The following is a 13,436-nucleotide window of genomic DNA, read 5'->3' as shown; positions in this document are numbered from 1 at the left end:
GCAATATTACCTGACTCTACCGAGTCAACAATTAAAGTAGCATCATCAGCTAACTGTGAAACACGTATATCATAAACATCACTGGACGGATCGTTACAAACCGGTATGCTAATGCCGTGTACATTCATGTTAGAGCGTATACGTGTTGCCATTACTTCAACTACTAAAACAAATAATAACGCTGATAGGGGGCAACCCTGTCTAATACCCCTTGTAATCTTGAATACATTTGTAACCCATCCATTATTAATAACCTTTGCCATTACATCCGTATATAAAACATTTATCCATTTACTAAATGATTCCTTAAAATTCAATCTTTTTAAAACCTGCAAAAGAAACATGACTCACACAATCAAACGCTTTTTGAAAATCCAAAAAAATAAGTATACCTTCCTTTTTTAATACATGACAATAATCAATAATATCTTGAATCAATCTCAAATTATCTACAGCTGAACGCCCTTTTATATAACCAGTCTGATCACATGAAACTATTTTATGAATAACTCTTTGCAATCGCTGAGACATAACTCGAGCAATTATCTTATAGTCTGTGTTTAATAATGATATCGGTCTCCAATTATCTAAAATTCGTTTATCTCCCTTTTTATATATAAGTGTAAGAACCCCTTGCTTTTGACTTTCAGATAACTCACCTTTAACATAAGCTTCATTTAAACTCTCAACCAATAAATCTTTTATATCCCTCCAAAAACATTTATAAAATTCAATGCCTAACCCATCACACCTAAAAGATAGATATACAGAAGACGTACAGTTAACGGTAAGCTATCATCAGAATTACCAGTAATTCATGGGGTAACACATATCTATACTTGTCCGATACATTTTTGTTGTATTTAAACTGTTTTAATGTTCAAAAAGAATTATGCAGACGACACTGTCATATACTTCTCGAATAGAGATCCCAAAATGATCGAAAATGTACTTTATGAAGAATTACAGAAATCAAACATGTGGATGAATCATAATAAATCAAAAATAAACTGCTCAAAAACATGGTATACTGAACCTGAGAGTATATCATATATCTCAAGTTGGAAGCTTCAAATATCTACGCATCATCATTGATTCACTCCGTAGTTAAAATGGAACTTACATATTGTGTAAATAGGTTATCAAGGCGTTTGAGCAGAGTGAGGGGATTCGTCAACGTGTCAACTATGATACTACTGTATAATTTTTTATTATGGTGATTATATGATCTGGCACTCAGCAGCCAAAGCCAATGTAGAAACGTTACAGAAACTGCAGACCAGATCGCACAGGATAATACTAAAAATAAAGTAATATGAACATAAATCAATAAGTGAACATTCATGATAATTCAGTTGGAAAACTGTAGAAAATCGCAGCACATGGCATGTTTACTCGATGATGTACAAATGAAATGGCACCTACTAATTTACATGATATATTTATTTACAAAGAAATCGGTTACTCTTAAAGACAACGTGAGAAATTAATTTTACCGAAACCTAATTCGCAAAATTGTAAACATACATTTTTTTTTTATCGTGGCAGCAAATTATATGATGATCTGCCTTTGTCTGTTAGACAGTTCAGCAGCGAACAAAACTAACAAATAAAAAACGTATTTTTTAATGTGGATTTTGAACTGTTAACTGCATTTGTATGATGAACATAGTAGAATTATTCAAAATGAATTTATGAATGTCTGTGTGTGTGTGTGTGTGTGTGTGTGTGTGTGTGTGTATTACCCCGTATCATCAGAGGCCTCGGACGAACACCCTGGAGGGAAAAGGGGTTGTTTTGAGGGATTGTTTTGTGATAATTAATATGGTAAATGATGTTTGTATGAATTAAAGACATGCAGTTATCATATACATTTATAAATCTCGGACCCCATGAAAGAACAGATTTATCATATAGATAGATCTGAAATGGGCTATCCATCTTTACATAAAATATTACTATCATTGTCACTTGTCTATTTGTTTTCATTGTGTTTTGTTTTACCCTTGATTCATGTTTCAAGTATGTCTTGTTCATCACTATTGATTTTGTATATGATTGTACCGTTTCGGAAATAAAAAGAAAATCAATAATGATCTTAGTGTGCTTAGCAATCGTTCCCCAAGTAAAAAAAAAAGAAAAAAAAAGAGGAAAATCTATAGAAATATGTACTTTTCCCAAGAAGACATACGGTCTATATGTAATGCATATTATAGGAAGAACACATATCACAACATGATGTACTAAGTATTCAAATCAATGGAAATGAGCATTTCTTGTAACTGTGAGTAACAATGAAAATGATAGAAAGGGATTTCATGAAGTTTGTAAAATTGATTCATGTACCCATGCAAAAATACAAATAAAAATAAAAAAGACATGGACAGGTCTCCTGGAAAGAACACAGTGTCTCACAGTGTGAAACAGAATGTGAAACACAGTGTGAAATCTCGTCATATTGTTGAATTTGAGTGTTTCAACATTGTGAACATACTGTGAATCATCAATTTACAGTGTGAAACAGAACATTACTATATGACAACTCTCTGAAAAACCACACCACAGTGTGAAATCATCCTCATCATGTAGCCGACTATGTGAACACTCTGTGGAACACTGTGTTCTTTCCAGCGGGGACAATAAGTTAATGGATGAAGACACACGAATGTCTAATGATTATAAGCTGAGACCAGAATACTATCGTGCTAATTTGATTGCTCGAAGTGTTAAATATATTGCTCCGAAGCGAATTTGAATGTTGGAATAGCTGCACTGCGCAATCACATTCCCGTCTCGCGAGAAATTGAATGACCGCTTTGCGCATAGTTGGATTACTTTCTATGAATTTACATGATAACATTTTAGATTTGATTGACATGAATACAAATTTGACTGATCGAAAATGAATTTGAACGACAAGATAGTATGGCCAAGACCCCCGAAATTGAACGATCGCTGTATCAATTTGACTGGCGAATTATACGAAAGACCACAAAAACATATAGTCAATTACATGGACAAGCAACTATTGTGATGCATCCCCCGATTTTACTTTTCACATGCATTGGGTACTATGCCTCCCCACCCCAAGCCAAAACGTCAGGGACTCTGCAGCACCCGGAACTACAAATGTTTTGCCAACAAAATGTTTGACAGTTGTGATTGTGTGTCTGATTACCGTTCAGGTCCTGGTCCGCCTTAAGGCAGCTGGTGTCAACGAGTTAGAGATTCGTATCAGAGCGAAGGGATGGCGTGGATTCATGACGCCATTCATCCTTGGAATGGACGGGGCAGGTGTCGTCGACGAGGTTGGCGATGGAGTCATCAATGTCAAGGTAGTATTTTAAAACGTTTCCTCTGACAGGATATTCCAAATTTCTACGAAAAAGCGATCCAAGAGTGCATGTGTATGGTTTTATGACAACGAAAGTTAGCAGATATTCATCATTGCGAGCGAATAGTGCAAGCTCAGGAATTGTTTATTGTCACTCGGTCTTTGCCGACTATGGGGGGGGGGGGGATGTTGCAGTCTGTATCTCTCTTTTTTTTTGTCAACATAAATATACGCTGTCAGGTGTCATGTCGACAAAGTGTTTCAAATGTATTCCAAACAGCGTAGTGTACGACCTCATGTCTGAACATAACATCTATTATTTCCGTTGCAAATGTGACCATTTTAGTTCTTCTATCAAAGCTCTTTGGCAAATGATGATTGAGAAGATGACATTTCGGCCGTATGTTACGATAATCATGTATTTCAATAATGCTCCCATAATACATTGTATTCGTATTTGAACAAAAATAGCCATAATGTCCTATATGTTCTGCCACATTAAAGATAGGGTGACTGCAGGGATGATAATAAAGCTTTTCCAACCAATTTCATAAGATTTGCATTCGAATTAATCAAACGTTCAATTCAAGCGATTTTCGTTACAACTCTACTGTCATAGTTCATTTTAATTCTTTGAGTATTCAATTTTACGCGCCTGTTTTTTGCTGTTATATTGGATTACATACTTCATTTTCATTTTAAAGTTCCATGTAATCAATTAATTTCAATAGTATTTTACGTATTTCCTTCCTGTTAACCTGTCGTATTCCACTTTTAATCTATCCCATAACATTATGAATGCAACATTTAGGGAATGGCTACATCTTAGAATTTGTTAGATGTCCACATCCATATTTACATTCTTGATTACATTCCTACCTTGCCCTTGTCCGTACCATAAGTTGTCACAATCAGCTCAGCTGTATAGACCCCTTTCATTCAAGAGTATCGCCAGTGATCTTAGTCTTGCTGATTGTCAAATGTTTTACCCACTAATTCTATCCCTATTCGAAATATTCATGTACACTCTGCTCTAGCAGCCGCTAAAGTTGTGTATCAATAAAATGTACATGTATGTGTACGAAAGTTGAGTTATACGGGCTATATGCTAGTACTGGGTGTTACAAAAAACATTTCCCACTTTGTTCCTTAAAAACAAATGATTAGATAACACTGACATTGACATGAGCAATAACTGAAAAGTGAACTATTTTGTTGGAGGTAATTTGATAATGAAACATAACTTAGTTTCATCAAATTCAAGATTAATTTTTAAGTCAAGGTTCAGATTTTGCTCTATTTTCAACCCTCTGTACAAAACTTTCACTTTGCACAGGGGTCAATTGCTGTGTACGAGAGTGTGTGATTAATACCCAGACAATGGTTCTGGACAATGGACAGGGATAGAATGCTTTATAATTTATTCATGAGGAATTCCCTTTCACAGCTAGTCTTAATTCATACGGAAATGTAGTGTATGCAAGAACATGGAAACATGTGCTTACAATGTGCATGCATTTTACCCTTTACCATGAATTAAAAATAGCAGTGCCCAGGGCAATCTATCATGAATTAATGATAAAGCATTCATGTGCCTTGGAGCAAGAGACCAGAGGCCTAGTCAGCAAAGCTCTGAACAGGTGGGTTTCATGTTTATTGTTCAGAGTCATTGTAAGCAATTGGTAAGCACACACTCATTACACATCATTGGTTCCTGTTAAAAATTCAAGTTTTGTACAGAGGATTAAAATTTGACCAAAATTTGGAATAATTTGGAATTATTCTGTAATGTAATTTGAACAGCACTTGCATTTTCCCTTCCACAAAAATGGCCGTAATACTATCATCTGTGTATAAGGATACTTTAAATTGATTATAATCAATGTTGCACAAGTCATTCATATGAAAAAAAAAAAACAGAAGCGGTCCAAGTATTGATCCTTGTGGTACACCTGATTTAACCTTGAGAAAACTGCTCAGTGCTCCATCATAAAATACACATTGAGTTCTGTCAGTCAGGAATGATGTAAACCATTCTAACTCCATTCTAACATAAGCAACAATGACAAACACTGCCCATATATGTTGGAAATGTTTGCCTTATCGTGAATTTGAATTCCTAGCGTTCTTCACGGCAGTGCTGATGCGAATTTAAATGTGTAATACATGCGTGTTTTGAACGCCCTTTTACACGTAAGCTTGAGAAACTCGTGGAATCGCGTGCTGCTTAAATTAAACAGAATGGACTAGTTACCTTTTTGAATGCTGATCTCATTGATCATTCAAATTTAATTGAACTTGAATGATCTTATCGTTAAATCAAATGCAAATCTTATGAAATTGGGCCGAAAAACCTATATTGGGGCATATTAGGCAGATGGGGGGGGGGGGGGACTCACTGAAAAGCAAAGCTTATAAATTGTGCCCCCCCCCCCCGTTGCAATATACAATATACTTACGAAAAAAAAAAGAAGATATTCATGGTCACCAAATCCAATTAATGTTGCTTGGACAATTAACCAACTTAAACATGAGTACATACATAAATCTGTATTGTTTCATAGGGGTGATACACTAAATGAAACGGAAAAACCCGGTAGAGACGAGACTAACAGCACAAACAAGCAAGATGCAAGACAAGTACATGAACTAAAATACACCGAAGTACAAACAGAACACTACAAAGGTAGCAATACAACGAAAATCGGGACGGGTGTTGAGAAAGGAGAAAAGAAAAAAAAAAGGGAGAGAGGAAAGGCATGCGGTAGGGGCATTCAAATGCACGGAGCAGGCTATAGGTTGATATAAATCTTTTATCTTTAGCAATTTATTCTAAAAATCAATGGATCTGCGTGAGATTTTAGAGTTGAAAATGACACGGAGTGCTTTTGTTTTGCGGAAGCAGCAACCTGTTTGAGAGATTTTGATGAGCGTTGCCCCAAGCCAACAAACCGTAATGTAAATAGGGTGATATCTGAGAGGAATACAGCATAAGTAGCGGAGTAATTGGGAGGTGAAATTTTACTCTGTGGATAACACCAATATTCCGAGAATATTCCGAGAGCAAGAATGACTTTTATTTTCAAAACCCAGTTGATACATTCAGGGCACTTAGACAAGATTAACGATTAGCAAATACTCGGTAACGTAATCTATATTATTTTACTCCATATCTCGTTTCATGCTGAAATCTTTTACTTATTTCACATTCTTAATAAAGTCAACGTGCACTTGTGATGAATAAAATCTAATGCTAAGTCTGTGATATGTGGTTGTAAATCTACCCCATTGGTAAGGAATAATGACACAATCTGGTGTACGCTAATGTGCGACCAAGAAGAGATCGGGCGAAAAGAACCTGGCTAATTTTAATTTCAATTCGTTCTGCTTGAAAATATTGTTTTCGTTATCACTTTGCACATTATTCTGTACATTCCATTCGATTCCAAAACATGGGGGAGATGGTTGCATACATCGTTTCTCCAACCGGAATACATCAGGGTTGCACTTCGCTTCTCCCATCCCTACCAAAGTGATTCTTAAAAAAATTGATATTAGGAGCTTGCACAGAGAGGAACAGAATGTTGTAGTTCTTTTTTCTGCTGCCATATACCACTCCAAGCTATTTTCCTACCAAGTCACTTGAAATTATGATGTGCTTTTCCCTCTTACTAGCCTGGAGACCGTGTTTATGTGTGCCAACCGATAACGGGAACGTACGCTCAGTATTGCCTAGCAGATGCAGACCGAGTCTACAAACTTCATGAGGATCTGACTTTCGAAGAGGGTGCCCTTCTACCAATTCCTTATTTCAGTGCGTTAAGAGCATTGACGAGGTGGGTTAAAGTGGATCCCCGTATCCATGTACGCTTTGGGAAGACGAATCATATCTATTTGAAAACGTTTGGTGCCAAATTAATGCTTGTGGTACTATTAAAGATATTGTAAGAACGGAATTCATGAAATGCCAATTTTCTTCTGAGATATGGAAAATTAGAATTATCAAACATCAACATAAATTATCAAAAATCAGATCTAAGAGCACATTGCAGTAGGGATTGATTTTACTGTTTGAAGAAAATAAACATTGATCCTCAAGAAAAAAAAAACACACCTAATAATGCGTATTTGCATGTCGGATCGCGGATGTTCAGAAGTACTGTAACTAATAGTAAGCTTGAGTTTTACACGTGTGTGAGTGGTGTCTTTGTTTTGTTTACCATACTTACTGATTTCCATGCTTTGGCAATTCAATTGCAGAGCTAATTTTAAGAATGGTGACAGCGTGCTGGTCCAAGGAGCTAGTGGTGCGGTAAGTAAAGCATTTTGTTCACGTACGGTTCGATTGCACACTATTTCTATCCGAATAATGTATATAATTAAAGAACTCTAAAAGAAGCTATTCTTGTTCGATATATTTTACAAGTGGAATGTTTCAGCAAGGAAAACCCTTTATACAAATTCTACTCATTGATACAAATAATTCAACGTTCAACAAACGTCAAAGTTATGATGCTATCACAGTCGCCAGCAGCAACCATTATCAGTTTGGTGTTCACTGTGTTCTCATACAGTATGCCTAATTATTCTCGTATCTTCTCTAGATGTGGTGACACAAGATCATGGACCACTGGTTTATAATAGTACGAATTCTGAATAGGTGATAGGGTACAGAGATGCATGAACACCACTGCAGGGGCCGAGAAACGTTTACGTTTTTGTTTTGTTTTTTAGTGTGTGTGTGTGTGTGTGTGTGTGTGTGTGTGTGTGTGTGTTCGTGTCCGTGTATGGCACCCCCTCCCCCTTATTTGACAGCAATAATCTCCGGGGAAACTCTCGAATTTTTTTTTTCTTTTGAGACTTAAGTTATTGATCAGATGATTGACATGTCCATCAAAACAACACTGATCAATAATCTGGTCTTCCACTCTTTTTTTCAGAGTGCACAATTGCCATATAATTCTGATAATGACTGTTTGGTACATCACTTCCATTCCTGAAATCAAACTGGATAATTTCTCCATTGTCATCAAACAATTGGTAGACAGACATAACACAATCCAGCCTCATGTAATGATTTACAATATAGACCTAATAATCTTTTCCCTACGACAATGAATTGGTGGTTCCACACTCACTGTTTCAGAATAGCAACATGACTTTGATCATCAACAGCCACTTGGTAGTGGATATCTGTTTTTGACCATGCTTTCAATAGATCAACATACAATGATGGGATATCTTCAAGTCCGGGTAATTTCTTAGTAATGAAATTACTGATAAAAATTGTTTTACCACAATATGGCCTGAAAAAATTTCAAAAGGGAGAATCCAATTATGGTCTGATATAAAAAAAATATCTATGAACCCATTTTACTAACTGAGTATTAATCATACACAGAATGTTTGGAAACTTGAGTCCACCTTCCGCTTAATCAGCAAACATTGTTGTCTTGATGTTTGTCCGGACCATTCCATCGAAAGGAAAACATCGGCTTCTCAAATTCTTTAGCAAAATCAGTGGGTAATGGAATAGTGATAACAAATATACTATTTTAGACATTACAAACTTTTTTTAAATTTGTACCTTGCCAATCACAATTAAACCTCTGTTTTCCATTTAGCAAGTGTATTTCTCATCTAAATAAGATGAACATCAAAATTCTTCCTTTTTATTTCTTCTAAATCGTATGAAAAATTAATACCTTGCACCTTTATTCCTTCTCTGGCCAGGTAATACCTCTTTTCTGTTATTACCAATCCACATGCCTTCAGTTTTGGATTTGTTAATGCAAAGGCCAGACATTTCTGAGAATTCCTCAAAGTCTGTAAAAACCTTCTCCAGATATTCATTATTTTTGCAAAAACAGGTTATGTCATTGGCATAAGTCGTGTACTTTATTTCCTTTCCTCCTACTTCCAGGCCTATGATAGGGTCATTATTTTTCATCCTATTAAAAAAAAAAGAGTCTAATCCCAAAATGAACAAAAGGATCTCTTGACGAACTCCTCTGCTAATTTGGAAATAACCTGTAATGTATCCATTTACAAGCACGCAGCTTTGTATGTCATTTTAAAGGGTTTTTACCCACTGTATTATTGAGGGCCCAAAGTTATAGGCTTCCAATCATTGAAAAATGAATGCATGACTGAATGAGTCTAATGACTTTGTGAGATCCTATCCTAATATGATACCTAATACATCTTTTTCGGCATAAAAAATAAGATCTGATCTTTTCTTCAGTATATCTTCCTTTTACAAAAACACAAAAGCAGTCTGTTGACTATCTATTAACTTTTTATTACTTTGAAAATCCATTTGGCCAAACATTTTGAAAGAACTTTTGCATCAACATTAATCAGAGTGATTCGCCTCCATTTTCAAGTATAATTTATCCTTATTGGGTTTGGATATTGATTTTTGACCCTTATTTTTTGTGAAAATAACATGAATTGATCATTATAGGCAGAATTAAAAGAGCCAACTTTGAATTTACAGACTACATGCCAGAATGTTTCATAAACCTCTGCTGTGAGCCTATCATTTCCTGGAGTTTTGTTTCTTGCCATTTAAGTAATTCCTCTTTGACTTCACCACATGTTAAAGTTCTTTCGCATATGAGGTCTTTCCCGAATCTGCTCATTGGTGTTTTATTTTACTTTGATTAATATAGTCCATACAGCTTCCTGCGTAATCGTCATTGTTCCTTGAAAAATTCGTGGAATGAATCTTGATAAACTTTATGAATATTTGCTTGTTTTCTTATTTTCCTTCATTTGTATTCAAAACATTGATAACGACTCGTACTTTCAGCCTGACTTTTCTCTAATAATTATGATAATAATAATAATGAAATAACACTTATAGAGCGCTTAATACTGACGTTTCTAAGGACATTAATACGGAAACATTAATATAATAAGAAATAATTATTACTTTTCTGCCTGAATTGTTCCTTTTCACATTTTCTTTACCGTCTCTATCTTCATATTCATCAACCCACACTGGAAACTTAGCGCGAAGAGTTTTCAACATATTCTAGATTGTCTAGTAAGCTATCATTAAATTTCCAATGTGACGGTCCAATTCTCTGTTTATTTAAACATGAAGGTGTAATGTGACATAATCATGATAAGATAATACACATGGTATTATATCATTTTTCATCACATCGTTCCATAAACAATCTTTATCAACCAAATGTCTAATCTCGATTGCTCATATGGGTTGTACCGTCTGCAAGTAAACCTTTTCGTTGTTTTGTTTTTAACTCTACATATCAACGAGACTAAAATTATCTTTCAGTCTATCTATCAGGGCACATGCATGCTTCCAAATTGACTTCATAGCACCCCCTTGTCTATGAAGGACCAAGTCTTGAATAAGATTAAAATCTCCTCCAATCAAACTCATGCGCCCTTCATCATTAAACTCTTGCAATGGTGAATAAACATTTGTCCAAACCTCTACCTGATCTTTTTCATTATTCGGTGCATAAATATTGGCTATAAAAATGTTCTCATAAATTTCAACTTTGATCTGTACAAATCATCAGGTGTTACCTTTACAGGAGTCAATAAGCTTAATATCAGATGATCTTTTCATATTATAAAAATTTTTTTTGCTTGTGAACGTCCCATGACTAAATATTATGTTTGCTCTAATCTGACTACTCCAACAGATTTCCGCCTTCTCAGTTGAATGAGTTTGTTGCAATAGTATGATGTCCCTTTTAGGCTTAAAAAGAAAATTAAGATATCGCTTCCTGGTTTGAAGTTCTCTAAACCTCTAACATTATGAGTCATCAATTCTAACTCCATTATCCAAAATGGAAAATCTCATTCTTTGTCCCACTATATGTAACAAGAATCATAACAGTAACAATGATCTAAAGAAAAAGAAAGAAATATCTAATTTGCACGAGGTTATTCCCTCAACATCTTTCACTGTGTTCATGTGGTGCTTTGCACAGTGGGAGTGAGTTTGATTCCCATCATAACAATATTTTTTCTCTGTGCCTGATTATTCAAGAGTTTCACGTACAATATTTTTTTTTTAAATCTTGATCTAATATTTAACTGTACATTCATTTTTTTTTCTCTTCTGGTTTGTCCGAATTTGTTACTACACATCTCTTTTCAGTTGCCAGGTCCTGTAAGTGTCACTTCTTGTATTCGACTCCTTCTTTGTCTCCTTGTCCCGGTAGAACAGCCTCACTGGTACTTGAAATAGTCCTTTCCAGGTTGCTCCTTCAGTTTCTGTCTCGTGTTTTGCTAGCTTCTTCCGCTCATTCCTGATCTCTATCGGCAACATTTCATCGATGAAGATGCGGCTCTCCTTCTCCTCGTAGCTGTACGGTCTGTCTTTCAAAAATTTTCTGGCATTAGAAGTATGGCGCTTCTGTTGATTGGACGTGGAGCCCCTCGTCGTGAAACTTGGCCTGGGGAGCGGTGTGCTCTCTCAATTCTAAATCGTGTCCCTCAAAATTTAGATGTGACGTTGCAAAGTTCTGGATCAGACCTTCACAATTTACCTTCTCGCACCCCCATGGAAGCCAAAGAATACAGCTGCACATCTCATTTCTCTGGCTGCAGGATCAACAAAGCGCTCTTCATTTGTCATTTTCATTTTCTAGCTCCTTCATTCTCTCAGTCAATTCGCTTACCTCGTTATGCCTCCGCCACGAAGTGGTGCCGGAGGCATTATGTTTTCGGGTTGTCCGTCCGTCCGTCCGTCCGTCCTTCCGTCCGTCCGTCCGTCCGTCCTTCCGTCCGTCCGTAATGAATTTTGTGGACAGGGTAACTACCAAAACCTTTTGAGGTATCCTAATGAAACTTGGCATGTATGTGTATTAGGGGGTGAAGTTGTGCCTATCAACTTTGGGTGCACATGCTCAAGGTCAAAGGTCAAAAGGTCAAGGTCAAATGCTTAAAATTGTACTATTTCCCCCATATCTATGCAATGCCTGAAGATATTTTCTTGAAACTTAGTGTATACATGTACTACCTAATTAAGATTCTCTGGTGAAAGTTTGGGGTCATGAGGTCAAAAGGTCAAAGGTCAAAGGTCAAGTAAAATGTTAAAATTTCACTTTTTTCTCTGTATCTTGGAAATTGTTCAAGTATCTTCATGGAACATAGTGTATATGCATCTACTGACTGGCAGTGGTTATCTAGGGAATTTAGGGTCATGGGGTCAAAGGTCAAGGGCAATACTTCAAAATCTTACTATTTTCCTTATATTTGCAATGCCAGCAGGATATTTTTTTTTAAACTTGATGTATGCATGTCTAACCCAATAGAGATTCTCTAGGATTTTTTTTTGCCAAGAAGGTCAAAGGTCAAAAGGTCAAAGATCAAGTGAAAGTGCTGAACTTACTTTTTTCTCCATATCTCGGAAGTGCTCAAGTTATCTTGAAACTTAGTACATGCTGAATTCATGTATGTTCTGCCTGACAGTGCTTCTCTTATAAATCAAAGGCCAGATGAAAATGATAACAATTACTGTTCAATACAGAAATTGCGCTTCTTCTCCATACCTTGAAAATTACTCAGTGCATAAACTAATATGAAATGGTCAAAGTCAAGTTAAAGTTCTTAAATCCCCAAATACATGATCTCCTATTCATCCAATAAACATAGGTCAAGGAAGGTAACATTCAATACATTTGTGACAAACATGTCATTTTAATATTTTGCCAATTTTGTGAAAATGTAATCACACATTGTCCACATGTACTATAGACCTATTAGGAGAATCATGCATTATGGCGGAGGCATACCAGTCGCCATAGCGACATTTCTAGTACTCATTCTCTTGTTTGTCTTTGAGCATGTCACTGTTTTCCTGTTCTCACTTAACTATTTCCTTGAGGGCCATGTCCAATCTAGATGTTAGATTGCTATTGATATCATTGACTTTTTTGTTGGTATCATCTAATTTGCTGATGATAGTAACTAGCAAGTCATTGGTGTTTGTATAAGTGGTACTTGCTTTGTCCCCGTTGCCGTTGGTTCATCTTCTTTTCTGTGTGCTCCATCGGTTGTTGTCTATGTTTGCGCCCAGAGCCTCGGTAGACCTATACTTGGGATCGCCGCCTGG

At 36.1% G+C, this 13,436-nt stretch overlaps 1 pseudogene; it reads left to right on the top strand.

Annotated features, from left to right (window-relative positions):
* The window catches only part of LOC139734790 (quinone oxidoreductase-like), a 29,329-nt pseudogene that overhangs the window by 5,757 nt on the left and 10,136 nt on the right, over window positions 1-13,436 (top strand).

Source organism: Diadema antillarum, unplaced genomic scaffold (assembly GCF_040938485.1).
Source record: "Diadema antillarum isolate AM-2024a unplaced genomic scaffold, OU_Dant_1.0 scf00000027, whole genome shotgun sequence".
NCBI classification, from domain to species: domain Eukaryota; kingdom Metazoa; phylum Echinodermata; class Echinoidea; order Diadematoida; family Diadematidae; genus Diadema; species Diadema antillarum.
Note: the sequence above shows the minus strand (reverse complement) of the source record. Positions and strands in the feature narration are given on the sequence as shown.